The sequence below is a fragment of the Meriones unguiculatus genome (genome assembly GCF_030254825.1).
Source record: "Meriones unguiculatus strain TT.TT164.6M chromosome Y unlocalized genomic scaffold, Bangor_MerUng_6.1 ChrY_unordered_Scaffold_25, whole genome shotgun sequence".
NCBI lineage: Eukaryota > Metazoa > Chordata > Mammalia > Rodentia > Muridae > Meriones > Meriones unguiculatus.
The window spans coordinates 23,855,129-23,873,563 of record NW_026843710.1 but is presented as its reverse complement, the minus strand read 5'-3'; the positions used below and the strand labels follow the sequence as shown (position 1 = coordinate 23,873,563).

General features: G+C 37.6%; 1 non-coding gene across 1 annotated transcript; it reads right to left on the bottom strand.

Moving 5' to 3' along the window:
• Positions 1 to 6,288: 6,288 nt before the first annotated feature.
• LOC132651802 (U6 spliceosomal RNA) lies at positions 6,289 to 6,392 on the bottom strand. Its single transcript, XR_009589366.1, has one exon. It is a non-coding gene; the product is annotated as a U6 spliceosomal RNA (small nuclear RNA).
• Positions 6,393 to 18,435: the final 12,043 nt, after the last annotated feature.

Here is an 18,435-nt window from a genome sequence, read left to right as displayed (position 1 = left end):
TTCTGATGGGTGTAAGAAGAAATCTCAGGATCCTTTTGATTTGCATTTCCCTGATGGCTAATGACATTGAGCATTTCTTTCAGTGTTTCTCTGCCATTCAATATTGTTCTATCAAGAATTCTGTCTAGCTCTGTTCCACATTTTTTTTTAACTTGATTAGTTGATTTGTTGCTTTCCAACTTCTTTAGTTCTCTCTCTATATATATATGTTGGATATTATTCCTATGTCACATAAAGACTTGGTGAAGATTCTTTCCTGATCTGTAGTCATTCATTTTGTTTTGATGACTGTGTACTTTGCTTTACAGAAACTTTTCACTTTCATGAGGTCCCATTTACTGATTGTTGCTCTTAGAGCCTGTGCTGTTGTTGTTCATTCAGGAAGTTGTCTCCTGTGCCAATGAGTTCAAGGCTCTTCCCCACTTTTTCTTCTAACCAACTTCATATGTCTGTTTTTATGTTGAGTTCTTTGATCCACATGGACTTTAGGTTTGTGAAGGGTGATAAGTATAGATCTATTTGAATTTTCTACCTGTATATATCCAGTTAGATCAGCAAAATTTGTTGAAGATGCTATCTTAAGTTTCCATTGTAAAATTTTGGAATCTTTGTCAAAACTCAGGTGTCCATAGTGTGTTGGTTTATTTCTGGGTCTTCTATTTGGTTCCATTGATCCACCATCTGCTCCTATGAAAGTACCATGCAGTTTTTATTACTGTTGCTCTTTAGTAGAGCTTGAGATCTGGAATGGAAATACCTCCAGAAGCTCCTCTATTGTAGAAGGTTGTTTTAACAATTCTGGGTTTCGTGTTTTACATATGAAGGTGAGAATTTTTCTTTCAATTTTTATGTATAGAATTGTGTTGGCAATTTGATGGGAATTGCATTGAATCTGTAGATTGCTTTTGGTAAAATGGCCATTTTTACTATGTTAATCCTACCAAGCCATGATCATGGGAGATATTTCCATTTTATGTTATCTTTTCTAATTCTTTCTTTAGGATCCTGAAATTTTTTACATACAAGTTTTGACTTGCTTGGTTAGGGTGAGACAATGGTATTTTATGTCTTTTGTGGCTTTTTTCAAGGGTTGATTCCCTAATTTCTTTCTCAGCCCTTTTGTCATAGGTATACAGCATGGCTACTGATTTTTTGAGTTAATTTTGTATCCTGCAACTTTGCTGAAGGTTTTTATCAGCTATAGGAGTGCCTTGATAGAATTTTGGGGGTCACTCAGGTATACTATCATATCATCTGCAAATAGTGATACTTTGACTTCTTCCTGTCTTATTTTTATCCCCTCAATCTCTTTCAATTGTCTTATTGCTCTAGCAAGGACTTCCAGAACTATGTTGAAAGAGATATGGAAAAAGTGCGCAGCCTGGCCTTGTCCCTGACATCAGTGGGAATGTTTTATGTTTCTTTCCATTTAATTTGATTTTGGCTATATACATGCTACGTATTGCCTTTACTATGTTTAGATATATGTCATATATCCTGATATCTCCAATGCTTTAATCATGAATGAATGTTGTTTTTTGTCTAATTCTTTTTCATCAATGAAGGAGATTATCATGAGGTGTTTTTTTTTTTTTTTTTTTTTCAGTTCGTTAATATGGATTTCTGTATATTGAACCAACCCTGCATACCTGTGATGAAACCTACTTGGTCATAGTAGATGATAACTTTGATGTGTTTTATACTCAGTTTGCAAGTATTTTCTTGAGTATTTTTGCATCAATGTTCATAAGGGTGATTGGCCTGAAATTCTCTTTCTTCATTGGGTCTTTGTGAAGTTTTAGTACCAAGGTGACTGTGGCTTCATGAAAATGATTTTGATAGTATTCCTTGGGTTTCTATTTTGTGGAATAGTTTGAAGAGAAAACGAATAAGCTCTTATTTGAAAATGTAGGAGAATTTTGTTTTGAAAACTTCTGGTACAGGGCTTTTTTTGGATTGAGGATTTTGATGAGTGCTTCTATTTCCTTAGGTAATATAGGACTATTAAATTGACTTACCTGGTCTTGATTCAGTTATAGTAAGTGGAATCAATCAAGAAAATTGTTCATTTAACTTAGATTTTCAAATTTTGTGGCATACAGACTTTTGAAGTAAGTCCTAATGATTGTTTGGATTTCCTCAGTGTCTGCAGTTATGTCCCTATTTTCATTTCTGATTTTGTTGATTTGGATGTTTCTCTCTGCCTTTTAATTAGTTTGGCTAAGTGTTTGTCGATCTTATTTATTTTCTCAAAGAACCAACTCTTAGTTTCATTGATTCTTTGAATTATTTTATTTGTTTCTAATTGTTTCATTGCAGCCCTGTGTTTAATTATTTCCAGCCGTCTACTACTGTATACTATTTTTTGTGTTTCTGCTTATTTTTTCCCCTAAGGTTTTTATGTAAGCCATTAAGTTGCTTGAATGAGATGTCTCAAATTTCTTCCTGAAGGCATTTAGTGCTATGAACTTTCCCTTAGCACATCTTTCATTGTGTGCCATAAGACTGGGTATGTAGTATCTTCATTTTCATGGAATTCTAGGAAAACTTTAATTTCTTTATTTTTTCCTTTACCCAGTTGTCATTTAGTAGCAAGTTGTTCAATTTCAACATGTATTTCGGGTTTTTGTTATTTCTGTTGTTGTTAATTTTCAGCTTTATTCCATGGTGATCAGATAAGATAGAAGGGAGTATTTCAATCTTCTTGTATCTGTTGAGGCTTGCTTTGTGAGCAACTATATGGTCTGTTTTGGAGAAGGTTCCATGTGATGCTAAGAAGGTAAATTCTTTTGTGTTTTGGTGTAAAGTTCTGTAATGTCTGTTAGGTCCATTTGATTCATGACCTCTGTTAGAGACAATGTTTCTTTGTTTAATTTCTGTTTTGTTGACCTGTCCTTTGTTGAGAGGGTGGACTGTTGAAGTCTCCCACTATTAATGTATGGAGACCTATGTGTGGATAAAGTTTTTTTTTTTAATTTTTCATCAATTACACTTTATTCATTCTGCATCCCCCCATAAGCCGCTCCCTCCTCCCCTCTCAATCCCACCCTCCCTCCTCCCTCTGCTTGCATGCCACTCCCCAAGTCCACTGATAGGGGAGGTTCTCCTCTCCTTTCTGATCTTAGTCTATCAGTTCACATCAAAAGTGGCTGCATTGTCCTCTACTATGGCCTGGTAAGGCTGCTCCCCCCCAGGGGGAGGTGATCAAAGAGCAGGCCAATCAGATTATGTCAGAGGCAGTCCCTCTTCATATTACTATGTAACCCAATTGGATTCTGAACTGCCCTGGGCTATATCTGTACAGGGGTTCTGGGTTATCTCTATGAATAGTCCTTGGTTGGAGTATGAGTCTCTGGGAAGTTCCCTGAGTTCAAATTTTCTGGTTCTGTTGCTCTCCTTGTGGAGGCCATGTCATCTCCAGCTCTTACTATTTCCCAGTTCTTACATAAAATTCCCTTCACTCTGCCCAACAGTTGCCCATCAGGCTCAGCATCTACATTGATAGTCTGTAGGGCAGGGGCTTTCAGAGGCCCTCTGTGGTAGGTTCCTAGGTTGTTTCCTGTTTTCTTCTTCTTCTGATGTCCATCCTCTTTGCCTTTCCAGATGGGGATTGGACATTTTAGTTAGGGTCCTCTCTCTTGCTTAGTTTCTTTAGATGCACAGGTTTTAGTGGGTTTATCCTATGTTGTATGTCTATATGAGTGAGTATAAACCATGTGTGTCTTTTTGCTTCTTGGACAACTTACTCAGGATGATCCTTTCCAGATCCCACCATTTACCTGCAAATTTCATGATTTCCTTATTTTTCATTGCTGAGTAATATTCCATTGTGTAGATGTACCACAATTTCTGCATCCATTCTTCAGTTGAGGGGCATCTGGGTTGTTTCCAGCTTCTGGCTATTACAAATAAAGCTGCTACAAACATGGTTGAGCAAATGTCCTTTTTGTGTACTTGAGCCTCTTTTGGATATATGCCCAGGAGTGGTATGGCTGGATCTTGGGGAAGCACTATTCCTAGTTTTCTGAGAAAGCGCCAGATTGATTTTCAGAGTGGTTGTACAAGTTTACATTTTCACCAGCAGTGGAGGAGGGTTCCCCTTTCTCCACAACCTCTCCAGCATGTGTTGTCACTTGAGTTTTTGATCTTGGCCATTCTCATGGGTGTAAGGTGAAATCTCAGGGTTGTTTTGATTTGCATTTCCCTAATGGCTAGTGAGGTTGAGCATTTCTTTAAGTGCTTCTCTGCCATTTGGTATTCCTCTACAGAGAATTCTCTGTTTAGCTCTGTTCCCCATTTTTTAAGTGGATTACTTGGTTTGCTGCTTTTCAGCTTCTTTAGTTCTTTATATATACTGGATATGAGTCCTCTGTCAGATAAAGGGCTGGTGATGATTCTTTCCCAATCTGTAGGTGGTCGCTTTGTTTTGATGACGGTGTCCTTTGCTTTGCAGAAGCTCTTCAGTTTCATGAGGTCCCATTTATTGATTGTTGCTCTTAGAGCCTGTGCTATTGGTGTTCTCTTTAGGAAGTTGTCTCCTGTGCCAATGTGTTCTAGAGTATTCCCCACTTTTTTTCTAGCCAATTTAATATGTCTGGTTTTATGTTGAGGTTTTTGATCCACTTGGACTTCAGTTTTGTGCAGGGTGATAAGTATCGATCTATTTTCATTTTTCTACATGTAGACATCCAGCTGGACCAGCAACATTTGTTGAAGATGCTATCTTTTTTCCATTGTATGGTTTTGGCATCTTTGTCAAAGATCAGGTGTCCATAAGTGTGTGGGTTTATTTCTGGGTCCTCTGTTCGGTTCCATTGATCCACCATTCTGTTTCTATGCCAGTACCATGCAGTTTTTAAAACTGTTGCTCTATAGTACAGCTTAAGATCATGGATGGAGATACCTCCAGAAGATCTTTTATTGTAGAGGATTGTTTTAGCAATTCTGGGTTTCTTTTTATTCCATATGAAGTTGAGAATTTTTCTTTCCAGGTCTGTAAAGAATTGTGTTGGTAATTTGATGGGCATTGCATTGAATCTGTAGATTGCTTTTGGTTTAATGGCCATTTTTATGTGGATAAAGTTTTATCAATGTTTCTTTTACAAATGTGGGTGCCCTTTCATTTGGGGCACAGATGTTCAGGATTGTGAAGTCTCTTGGTATAATTTTCTCTTGATGAGTATGAAGTGTCCTTCCCCATCTCTTTTTATTAATTTTGGTTAAAAGTTTATTTTATCAGTCATTAGAATGGCTACTCCTTCTTACTTCTTGGGTCCAATTGCTTGGAAAGCCATCCTCCAGCTCTTTACACGCAGGTAATATTTATCTTTATGACTTAGTTGTGCTTCTCTATGTAACAGATTGCTAGGTTTTGTTTATGCATCCATTCTGTCAGTCTGTGTCTTTTTATTAGAATATTGAGTCCATTGATTTTGAGAGAGATTAATGACCAGTGGCTCTTTGATCCTTTGAGTTTTATGTTGGCTGTGGTAGCAAGTTTGTGTGCTTGGTTGCTTTTCATTTTACTGTAGTGAGGTTAATTATGTTCTGTGTTTTTTTTGAAAGTTTCTAGTTTTCATGGGTTGTATTTTTCCTTCTAGTGTCTTCTATAACGCTGGATTTGTGTGTAGGTATTGTTGAAATTTGTTTTTGTCATTGAATATCTTGTTTTCTCTGTCTATGAGGACTGAGAATTTTGCTGGTTATAATAGCCTGGGCTGACATTAGGGCCTGCATGATGTTCGTCCAGGTCCTTCTGGTTTTCATAGATGCTGTTGAGAAATCAGATCGGATTTTGATGAGTTTGCCATTATATGTTACTTGGGCTTTCTCCCTTGCAGCTTTTAGTATTTTTTCTTTGTTCTGTATATTTACTGTTTTGATTATTATGTTACAGAAAGTTTTTTGTTTACTGAACTAATTTATTGGGTGTTCTGTAGACCTCTTGTATTCTTATTTGCCTCTCCTTTAAGTTGGGGAAATTTTGTTGAAAAAATTTTCTGGCCCTTGGAGGAGGTTAAATTATTTTTCCTCTATTCCTATTATTCTTAGGTTTTGTCTTCTTATGTTGTTTTGCATTTGTTGAATGGTCTGTGTCAGGAATTTTTTTAGATTTAACATTTTCTTTGACATATACAATGATTTCTTTCATTGTATCATCGACACGTGAGGTTCTTGCTTCCATCTCTTGTAGTCTATTAGTTATGCTTAGCTCTGTAGTTCCTATTTTCTTTCCTAAGTTCTTTCACTTCACAATTTCCTCTGTGTTTTTTTTTTTAATTTCTCCAAAAAAATATGGGATGCTTCACGAATATGCATATCATACTTACACAGGGGCCATGAGCTTCTCAGTACAGTTCGAATTTTAGTATATGGGATGTTGAAGAGAGCACAATATACTTATTTCAAGTGGTCATTAATTAAGTCACAGGTCCTTGACTTGAGTTTCACATTTTCACAGATTCCATTATTATTTTTTAAATGCACAGATAGGATATGTCCCTACTTCAGTTAAGTATTTTCTGAGAAAATGTTCCCTAGGGCAAATCATTGAAGAAAAAGCATTTAATTTGGATATTACTTATATTTGTAAAGAGATCATCCATGATGTCTCATCAGCAAGCACTCATCTTGCTGTAGTCCTTTAAGAAAACTGAGAGATGTTCATGAAGAACCACAGAAGCAGGAAGAGCTAGGAAGACTGATATAGACACAGAGAGCTAAAGAGACAGAGACCAACAGAAACAAAGACATAAAGCGACAGATACCTAGTAACAGAGATGTCATGCTCTCTGGTAACTTTCTTTGGCATATCAACCTCAAAGCACACCCTGTTCTCATGACTATGGAAACCCCTAGGACACAAAAATGCCATGGGCTACATCTGTGCAGAGGTTCTATGTTATTTCCATGCATGGCACTTAGTTGGAGCATGGTCCTCAGGAGTGAACCCTATGCTCAGAATTTTTTTTTTTGGTTCTGTTGCTCTTCTTGTGGAGTTCCTGTCCTCTCCAGATCTTACTATTTCCTCCTTCTTTCATTAGATTCCATGCACTCTTCCCAAGAGTTGGCCATGATTCTTGGCATCTGCTTTGATAGGCTTTAGGGCAGAGCTTTTCAGAGGCCCACTGTTACAGGTTCCTACCTTGTTCCCTGCTTTCTCCAGCAAATTCCATATTCTAAAGCACAGGACTGATACTCTCCTTTGGGGAAAATGTGGAATTTTTCTGTTAGAGTATTATTCAGCTATTTTTGGAACCAGAAATAATCATTTGGGGTGAAGTAACTAAAATGCATACAGAGACTTACAGTCCAATATTATGGAGACAGGTAGACTTTAAACACCCAGGTCTAAATGGCATTTCCCTATAAAATTCTTCCTCACCTCAGAACTCTGGGAAACCTGCAGGAGAGGAGGCAGGAATAGTGTCATAATTAGAGGGAATTGAGGACAGGAGATCAATGCACTGAGAATCAACCCACAGAGGAAGATATGCAGCCAGCCTTGATGAGACATGATAAGCTAAGTTCAGTTAAAAGGGTGAGGAGGACCTCACCTATCAGGGAAGTAGAGAAAGGGTCTAGAGGTAGAAGAGGGAGGGTAGGTGGTACAGGAAGGAGAAGACAGAGAGGGTAGTGGAGGGGATACAATGTGAACAAATCATACTGAATAAATACATAACAGAAACTGTGATTAAGGTGATGTAGTATAGAGATCTTCAGGACTGAGGGCTTCCTCTTCAGAGTGTTATCAGGGTGAAGCAAGGATGAATTTGTATATGTACAACACACACTTGAATTTGTGTATTTTAAAAAATAATTAGTGTGACACATGGTAGGAATTTAAACCTGGGAGCAATGGAAAACAAGTGTAAGATATGTTATATGAAATTCCCACATAATCAATAAAAATCATATGTTGACAACTTTTACAATGATCCTTAACATGGAGAAAAGATTTTGCTAATGAAGGGTAAAGTTTGACTTTTTAAGATATACTTTTGAAAGCTCATTATGTAAGAAAGAATATTAGCCACGAACTAGTGATTACCCAGCTACTACAGACCTTATGACTCAGGTGGGACCTCTGAATTAGCAGTCCAGGAATTAACACTACATTTTGAAATTTTTGTCTGGAAGAAAAGAGCAGGAAACAGCTGTTCTTGTATCCTAGGCATATGACATGGACATATTTCTCTATCCTGAATGCCCAGTTTTGATTGTAAACCCCAGAAACAAGAGGGTTTCTCCCTGACCATTGAGTAGGACACAGCTGCTGATCCAGCTAGGAGAGCAAAAGGCAACCCGGTTCATAGACGGTGGCAACACTAGTGTGGAACATCACCAGCCATCAAATGGTTTATTGCTCCAGAGTTCTCCTTTTACATACCCTGATCATTCTCTGTTACTGCCAAAACAGTCCCAGGAATTGTCTGTTTTCCTTCTCTTTTCCCTGCTCTTAAAGCCTCAATATCCCAGGGAACCCTAGACCCTGACAGCCTCTATATCAATAAAAATGTGAAGGTACGTTTAGTAATTATACGAGTAATTCATCAATTCAAAGTCACTACCTAGGAAATTTCAGATCCAGGCCACAGTAGAAAACCACCTTGTATTTCATTACATTCCCCTTAATCACACATCACTTTGAAGCTTGTATACTAAGGAAGCTGTTTAAATAAATAAACATTAAAGTTTCATTTCCTACCTGACATTGACACAGAGGTAAACAGGAGTAAAGGTGTGGGTCTGGATAAATGGATGAGATAAAGGCTTGTTGGGTTTCAAAAGAAGATAAACATGTGCCAAGGATCTGAGATACTGGACACTGAGGACAGTTTGTTTACTCATGTCCGTGGAAACCTCAAGATTCTCTTAGGTTCTGATTGGCAGAGAGGGAGAATGATGTCATGCAAGAGGTGAAAGCCAGTAGGAGTTTCAGGAGCCATTTATTAAAAAGACTAAATAGACAGTGTGCTTCAGAGAAAGGCTGAGCAGTCCTACATGCTTCAATCTGGGAAGCTGAAAGCACACAACACAGACATGTCAGTTCCTGTGTCCAAGACTGTTTGTTCAGCAAAAGGGTCACATATTTCAAGTGGTCATTAATAAAGTCACATGACTTTCCCATTATCACAGGTTTCAATATTATTTGTTAAATGCAAAAGTGTGTCCTCAGTCAGTGAACTTCTTACTGTGAAAATGGTCCCTGACCAAGGCATGTCTTTGAAAAAAAAAAAAAAGCTGAATGTTATTCTATTTTGTAGATGGATTACAATTTCTGTGTCATTTTTTAATTGGGCAGGGATCATCTGGGTGATTTTCAGTTTCTGGATTTTACAAATAAAGCTGCTACAAACATGGTTGTGCAAATGTTCTTATTGTGTACTTAAGCCTCTTTTGGATATATGCCTAGGGGCCTGGAGGAATCACTGTTCCTAGTTGTCTGAGAAAGGACTAGATTGCATTTTTGTACATGTAGGCATCCAGTTAGATGAGCACCATTTGTTGAAGATGCTATCTTTTTTCCATTGTATGGTTTTGGAATCTTTGTCAAAACTCTATTGTCCATAAGTGTGTGATTTTATTTCTGGGTTTTCTATTTGTTTCCATTGATCCAACATTCTGTTTTCATTCTGTACCATGCAATTTTTATGACTGTTCTTCATAATACAGCATAAGATCAGGAATGGCGATATGTCCAGAACATCTTTTCTTGTAAAGGATTGTTTTAGCAATTCTGGGTTTCTTGTTTTTTCATATGAAGTTGAGAATTTTTCCTGCAAAATCTGTAAATATTTGTGTTGGTAATTTGATGGGACCTCTATTGAATCTGTAGTTTCCTTTAGTTAGAATGGCCATTTTTACAAGTCATTTTTACAACCCTGCCAAGTCATGAGCATGGAAGATCTTTCCAATTTCTGATATCTTCTTCATATTCTTTCTTCAGAGACTTGATTTTTTTTCATAATATTTTTGACATGCTTTGTTATGGTCCTACCATGGTACTTTATGTTTTTGACAATGTACAAGTACACATCAAAGATATCTTCCACTATGACCAAGTGGGCTTCATCCCAGGGATGCAGGGATGCTTCAATATATGGAAATCCATCAGTGTGATCCACCATATTAAAAAAAATGAAAGAAAAAAACACATGATGATCTCCTTATATGTTGAAAAACCATTTGACAAAATGCAACATCCATTCATGCTTAAAGTATTGTAGAGATTGAGAGACCAAAAGATTAAAAATAAGCAGTTATTATTAAAGTTTAAGGCCTGAACTTAAGGCTAGCTGGGTGGAGAAGTCCAGTAATTCCCTGAAGGAAAGAACTACCTTAATGAATTCTTTCCCCACTCACTAGAGATACAAGTGTAAGGAAGCTGGCTCATCCACATAGGGAGGAACACCAGATCATTAATGGTCTGGGGACCTTCCTATAGCCAGACAATTTAAAATGTACAATTTTGACCAATAGATGTTTGCCAAGCAGAAATTGCCCTTGCCTTGGGCATGCTGAGAGGGACTAGAATCTACCAAGTAACCGGAGCACGAGCACGGGGCACTCAGCTCTCACCATTTTGGTAGTGGAGGGAGGGTGTGGGCCCAAGCTGTAGCTTGTAATTTACAATAAAAAATCCTCATGTATTTACAGCAGAGTCTCTTTATTCCTGGTCTTTGGGGGTTCCTGAGCTGGTCAGAACAAGATCAGAGATACAAGGCACATATGTAAACATAGTAAAGGCAATATACAGCATGCCTATAGCCAATATCAAACTAAACAGAGAGAAACTTAAAGCAATCCCTCTGAAATCAAAGACAAGGCAAGGCTGCCAACTCTCTCCATATCTCTTCAACATAGTTTCTGGAAGTCATTGCTAGAGCAATAAGACAATTGATGGAGATCAAGGGGATACAAATCAGACAGGAAGAATTCAAACTATCACTATTTACAGATGATAGGATAATATACATGAATAACCCCAAAAATTCTACTAGGGAACTCCAACAGCTGATAAGTACCTTCAGCAAAGTGGCTGATACAAAATTAACTCAAAAAAATCAGAAGTGCTCCTGTATATAAAAGATAAAAGGGCTGAAAAAAACTTAAGTAAACAAAAGGAATTATTTTTTCTAACAAGTCCATATGTCCTAACACTAACCAGATGTTTCCTCACTGTAAACTTTATATTAAATTGATTGTCCAGGAAACACTGCAATTCAAACCACAGGAGTTAGAAGAAGATGGAGATATTTCTAGGCTGAAAGAACATTGTTATCCTGAAAGTTTGTCATTCAATACAATGATTAAAGTCCCAGCAACTTCCAAAGACTAAAGTGCAGGACTGACAATCTCCTTCGAGGAAAACATGGAATACATCCATAATAGAGTATTTTTCAGCTAAGGAAATGATAACAAGATATTTTCAGGTAAATGGATGGAACTAGGCACAATCATTCTGGGTGAAGTAACTAAAAAGCAGAAAGACAAATTGGTATGTATTCAATTATTAGGAGGTCTCCTAAAGTGGGAGATTAAGTTCCAGTAGGCCATCTATTGTGACCAAACCACTCTTCTGCTAGGGGGATTGGATGGCAGTTAATTGAGTTATTGGTCCATGGCATCCTATGGCAATTTTCAAGCAACCCAGGCATTTGTTGTTAAAATATGATGCTCGCTGTCCTCAACCAATAGATCAGTGCCAGGTTCTTGGATACAAACTGATGCTTTCTTCTGAATCAAAGGGGATTCCATACAGAGACCCACAGTCTGATATTATGCAGAGAGAGACCTTAAAACACCTTGCTCTAAAAGGGATTTCCCTATTATATTCTACCTTCCCTCAGTTCTCTTTTAAGCCTGCAATAGAGGAGGCAGGAAGAGTGTCATAAGTAGAGGAAATTGAGGACTCAAGAACAATGTCATGAGAATCATTAGCAGAAGAAGATGATGAGCCAGCCTTGATGAGACCTGATAAGCTAGGGTCAGATAGAAAGGTATGGGGGACATCGCCTATCAGAAACTAGAAAAACTGCATAGGTATAGAGGAAGGAGGGTGGGTGGGTCTTGAAGGAGAAGATGGAGGGGGCAGGAGTGGGGAAATAAAGTGACCAAATCACAGTAAATAAATACATAAGAAAATCTGTGAACAAGTTGATGAATTATTGAGCTCTTCAGGACTGATGTCTTTTTTTTTTTTTTTTTTTTTTTGTGGGTGGTGCCAGAATGCAGCAATGATAAATTCAGAAATTCAGTTTTCTTTTAGGGACTTGGCCCAAAGACTCTGATCAAGTTCCAATGAGTATATGAACAACACTTCAACTGAAGCATTTTAAAGAGAAAAAATTTAGTGTGACACATAGGTAGGAATTTGTACCTGGGAGCAATAAAAAAGGAGTGTAATATATGCAATATTAAATTCCCAAATAATCAACAAATATAATATGTTGCCAATTTTAAAATGACTTTTAACATAGAGAAAAGATTCTGCTAAAGAAGAGCAGAGTTTGACTTTGTAAGGCATGTTTTCCACTAACTCATTATGTATCACAGAATCCTTGCCATGAAGTAGTGGTTACACAGCTATGTCAGACCCATTGATCTCAGGTGGCATCTCTGAACAAGCAGTCCTGGCCTTAAAACTACCTTCAGAAGGTTTGTCTTGAGAACCACAGAAGGTAACACAGGTGCTCTTGTATCCTAAGCATATAACACTGACCCATTTCACTGTTCTGATGGCCCGGGTTTAACTGTAATCCCCTGAACCAGGAAACTTGCTCTCTGATCAATGAGTAATATACATCTGCCCATCCATCCATGTCAGCCAAGACAACCCAGCTGATAAAGGGTAGCCAACACTAGTGTGGAATAGCACTAGCTGTCATATAATATCTTGTCCTTCGGTTCTACTTTTACAGACACTTATCTTTGTCTATTTCAGCCAAACCAGTCTCAAGCATTGTATGGTTTCCTTCTATTTTCCCTACTCTCAAAGAATCAGTACCCCAGGAAACACTAGAAACTCCTAGCCTATTATATCAATAAGAATGGGAAGGTATATTTAGTGAGTATGCAAGTAACTGCTCAATTTAAAGTCACTACCTAGGAAATTTCAGATCCAAAACCACAGTAGGAGATCATTTTGTCATTGGGTACATTACCCTTAATCCCACATCACTTTAAAGCTCCCCTACATAAGAAGCTGTCCAATTAATTAAAGTAAGATAAAAGTTTCATTTCCTACATGAGATTGTCACAGAGGTAAACAGGAGTAAGTGTGTGGGATCTGGATAAAGGGATGAGATAAAGGCTTGTTGAGTTTCTAACAAAAAGTCACCTGTGCACTCAATACTGGACACTGAGGATAGTTTGCTTACTCATCTCGATGGAAACCTTAAGATTCTCTCAGGTGCTGATTGACTGAGAGGGAGAACTATGTCATAAAACAGTTGAAAGCCAGTAAAAGTTTCATGAGCCAGTTATTAAAAGGGCCAAATGGAGAGCCTGTTTAAAAGTAAGGCTGAGCAGCTGAAAACACACAACCCAGAGATGACAGTTCCTGTGTCCAAAACTCTTAGTTCATTCAAGTGGTCATTAATAAAGTCACATGATTTTCACATTATGACAGATTCAATTATTATTTGTTAAATGTACAGATATGTCCTCAGTCAGTGAATTACTGTGAAAACGATCCTTGACCAAGGGAAGTGTATAAACAAAAAACATTTAATTACTTATATTTTTATAGAGACTATCCAGGATGTTATGTCAACAAGCAGTCATCTTGTTGTAATCCTAGAGTAGAATTGAGAGCTATTCATACTAAATCAAAAGCAGTAGTCAGAGACAGGGAGACAGAGAGAGACAGATCAAGAAAGATCTAGAGAGCCAGATTCACAAATAGAGAGACCAAGATCAACAGAAACAAGTGACAGAGACTGAGAGACAGAAACCCTCATCTGTCTGGTCACTTTCATTGGCATATTGACCTCAAAGCACACCTCCTATAATATAACTCCAAAGGAATTATATTTCTTAATATTTTTAAAATATTTTTTATTAATTATTCTTTATTCACCTTGATTCTCCTCATAAAAGCCCCTTCCTCCCAACCCAATCCCACCTTCACTCTGCAGGGCAGAGCCTTTCATAGGCTCTCTTTTAAAGGCACATAACTTGTTCCCTGCTTTCCCCTTCTTTTGATGTCCATCCCTTTGTCTTTTGGGATGGGGATTGAGCATTTTAGCCAGAGTCCTCACTCTTGATTAGTTTTTTTATATGTACAGATTTTAGTAGGTTTATGTTATATTATATATTTCTTAGTGAATATATAACAGGTGTGTGTTTCTGCTTCTGGAATAGCTCACTCAGGATAATCTTTTCCATTTTATATCATTTACCTGGAAATTTCTTGTTTTCCTTGTTTTTTATTGCTGAGTAATATTCCATTTTGTAGATGTACTGTATCCGTTTTTCAGTGTGGGGGGGTCTGGTTTGTTTCCAAGTTCTGGCTATTACACATAAAGCTGCTACAAACATGATTTGGCAAATGTCCTTAATGTGTACTTGAGCCTCATTTGGATATATGCCAAGAGTTGGATAGCTGTATCTAAAGGAAGCGCTATTCCTAGTTGTCTGAGACAGTACGGGATTGATTACCAGATTGCTTTTACAAGTTTACATTCCCACCAGTAGTGGAGGTGAGTTGCCCTTTCTCCACAATCTCTACAGTTTTTTTTTTTATTCACCATTCTGATGGTTTAAGGTGAAATCTCACTGTTGTTTTTGATTTGCATTTCCCTGATGTCTAATGACATTGAGCATTTCTTTAAGTGTTTCTCTGCCATTCGATAATCTTCTATCAAGAATTCTCTGTTTAGCTCTGCTCCCCATTTTTTAATTAGATTACTTGATTTGTTGCTTTTCAACTTCTTAATTGTCTATATACACAGATATTAGCCCTCTGTCACAAAGAGGGTTGATAAAGATTCTTTCCCAGTCAGTAGGCTTTCATTATTATTTTTTTTTATGACTGTGTCCTTTGCTTTACAGAAGCTTTTTAATTTCATGAGGTCCCATTCACGAATTTTTGCTCTTAGAGCTTGTGCTGTTGGTGTTCTGTTCAGGAATTTGAGACGTCTCCTGTGCCAATTAGTTTAAGGCTCTATCATACATTTTCTTCTAACTGACTTAATGTGTCTGGATTTATGATGAGATTTTGGCATCTTTGTCAGAACTCAGTTGTCCATAAGTGTGTGCATTTATTACTGGGTCTTCTATATGGTTCCTTTGATCCACCATTCTGTTTCTATGTCAGTACCATGCAGTTTTTATTACTCTTGCTCTATAGTACAGCTTTAGCTCAGGGATAGAGATCCTCTAGGAGATCATTTATTGTAGAGGATTGTTTTAGCAATTCTGGTTTCTTGTTTTTCCATATGAAGGTGAGAATTTTTCTTTCAAGGTTTGGAAAGAATTGTGTTGCTAATTTGATGGGTATTGCATTGAATCTGTAGATTGCTTTTGGTAAGATGGCCATTTTTACTATGTTAATCCAAGCCATGAGCATTGGAGATCTTTCCATCCTCTGATATCTTCTTCTCGTTCTTTCTTCAGAGACTTGAATTTTTTTTTCATACAAATCTTTGACATTCTTGGATAGGATCACATGAAGGGACTTTATGTCTTTCACTGAATACAAGAACACATGAAAGATATCATCCACTATGACCAAGTCAATATTCATCCCAGGTATGCAGGGGTGATCCCATATACAAAAATTCATCAATGTGATCCACCATATTAGAAAAAAATGAAAAAAAAAAAAAAAACCACAGGATAATTGCCTTATAGGCAGGAAAAGCATTGGGCAAAATCCAAACTCTATTCATGTTAAAAGTATTGGAGAGATCAGAGATACAAGGCACATATCTAAATATAGTAAAGGCAATATACAGCAAGCCTATAGCCAACATCAAACTAAACAAAGAGAAACTTAAACCAATCCCACTGAAATCATGGACAAAGCAAGGCTGCCCACAATTGATAAAGATCAATGAGATAGAAATGCAAAATGAAGAAGTCAAAGTAACACTACTTGCAGATAACATGATACTATACCTGAGTGACCTCCAAAATTCTACATGGGAGTTCCTACAGCTGATGAACAGCTTTGGCAAAGTGACTGGATACAACATTAACTCAAAAAAATCAGTAGCCCTCCTGTATACAAAAGAAAAAAAGAGGCTGAAAAAGAAATTAGGAAAACAAATGGAATTACATTATGTAACTAGGCCATATCTCCTAACCCTACTCTGACATTTCCTCACTGGTGACTAAACATGTAAAGAGATGTGCTTCAAGGTGATTTGCAATTCAAATCACCAGGAAGTGTAAGAAGATGGAGGGAATTCTAAGCTAAAAGAACATAGTTTTCCTGATAGTTTGTCATTCAAAACAATGATTGAAGTCCCAATGACTTCCAAGGACTAAAGAACAGGACTGACAATATCCTTTGGGGAAAATGTGGAATATTTTCATAAATGAGTATTATTCAGCAAAGAAAATGACATTGTGATATTTTCAGGCAAATGGTTGGAACTATGAAAATTCATCCTGGGTGAAGTCATTAAAATAGAAAAAGACAAATCTAGTGTATTCACTATTTACTAATAGTGTATTCACTTATTAGGAGGTATCATAAATATGGATAAAGTTCCAAAAAGCCATCTATTGTGACCAAATCAGTCTTCTACTAGGGGAATTGGGTGTCACTTTATTGAGTTTTTGGGCCAGGCCATCCTACGGAAATTTTCAAGCAACCAAGGCTATTGTTATTAAAATATGTTGCTCTCTGCCCTCATCTGATAGATCAGTGCCATGTTCCTATATCCACAGAGATACTCCATTCTGCATCAAATGGGATTTCATTCAGAGACCCACAGTCCTATAATAAGCAGAGAGAGAGAGAGAGAGAGAGAGAGACAGAGACAGAGACAGAGACCTTAAAACACCCAGCTCTAAATGGGAATTTCCTATGGAATTTTCCTTCCCTTCAGAGCTCTTGGAAGCCTTCAGGAGAGGAGGCAGAAAGAGTATCCTAAGTAGAGGGAATTGAGGACAGAAGAACAATGCCATGAGAATTAGGCTGCAGAGGAAGATCATGCAGTCAACCTTGATGAAACCGATAAGCTAGGGTCAGACAGAAGGAAGTAGAAAAAGCGCATGGGGTAGAGGAAGAAGGGTGGGTGGGACTGGAATGAGAAGAGGGAAGGGGCAGCAGAGGAGATACAATGTGAACAAATTATAGTAAATAAACACAGAAGACAAACTGTGATAAGGTTGATGAAGTGTAGAGCTGTTCAGGACTGATAGGAACTCCTTGGTGGTGTTGCCAGGGTGTGGCAAGGATGAACTCTTTTTTTTTTTTTTTTCTTTAAGGGACTTGGCATGGAGAGGAGACTCTGATCATGTGCCAATGATTAGATGAACAACACATACTTCAATTGATGTAATTTAAAGAAAATAATTAGGGTTGCACATGGTATGAATTTGAACCTGGGAGTAATGCCAAAGGAGTATAATGTATATTATAGCAAATTCCCAAAAATCAATAAGAATAATATGTTGACAACTTTTATAATGACTTTTAACATTGAGAAAAGATTCAGCTAAAGGTGGACAGATTTTGACTTTGTAAGGCATTCTTTCCAGGAACTTCTTATGTAGCAGAGAATCCTAGTCATGAACTATTTGTTACTCAGCTACCTCAGACACTATGAGCTCAGGTACCTCTGAGCAAGGAGTCCTGGCACTAATGCTATGTTTAGAGAGTTTGTCTGGAGGACTACACCAGGAAACACAGCTGTTCTTGTTTCCTAGGTGTATAAAACCGACTCATTTCACTGTCCTGAAGGACAAATTTTAAAATAACACTATGACCAGGAGGGTTCCATACTGACCCCTGATTAGGACATATCTGCCTATCCAGCCAGATCAACCAAGGCAACCTTGCTCATAGAGGGTTAGCAATAGTAGTGTGGAACACAACCAGCTGTCAAATAGTTTATTTCCCCTCATTTCTCCTTTACACTCACAGATTTTCTCTTTCTCAGCCAAACCAGTCCCAGGAATTGTCTGGTTTTTGCACAATTTTGGTAATTTGAATTCTGCCTCCTGGATTTAGCAGATGTGGGTCTTATCTAAATTCTATGACTCAGAGTCTTTCCTTGGTGGTCTCTGAAAATGCAGTGTTCTGAGTCTGAGAGTCTGAGCAAGCTCCCTTCAAATCTGGGAACAAGACCACAAACTTTATGTAAGCTTGAGTGATTTCCTGGATGCCTTGCCAGGTGGCACAAATGTGTTGCTAATGTGAAAAAAAGCTTTTGCTTATACCCTTTGGTGTATAAGTGTTGTTTGCTTGTTCAGTAA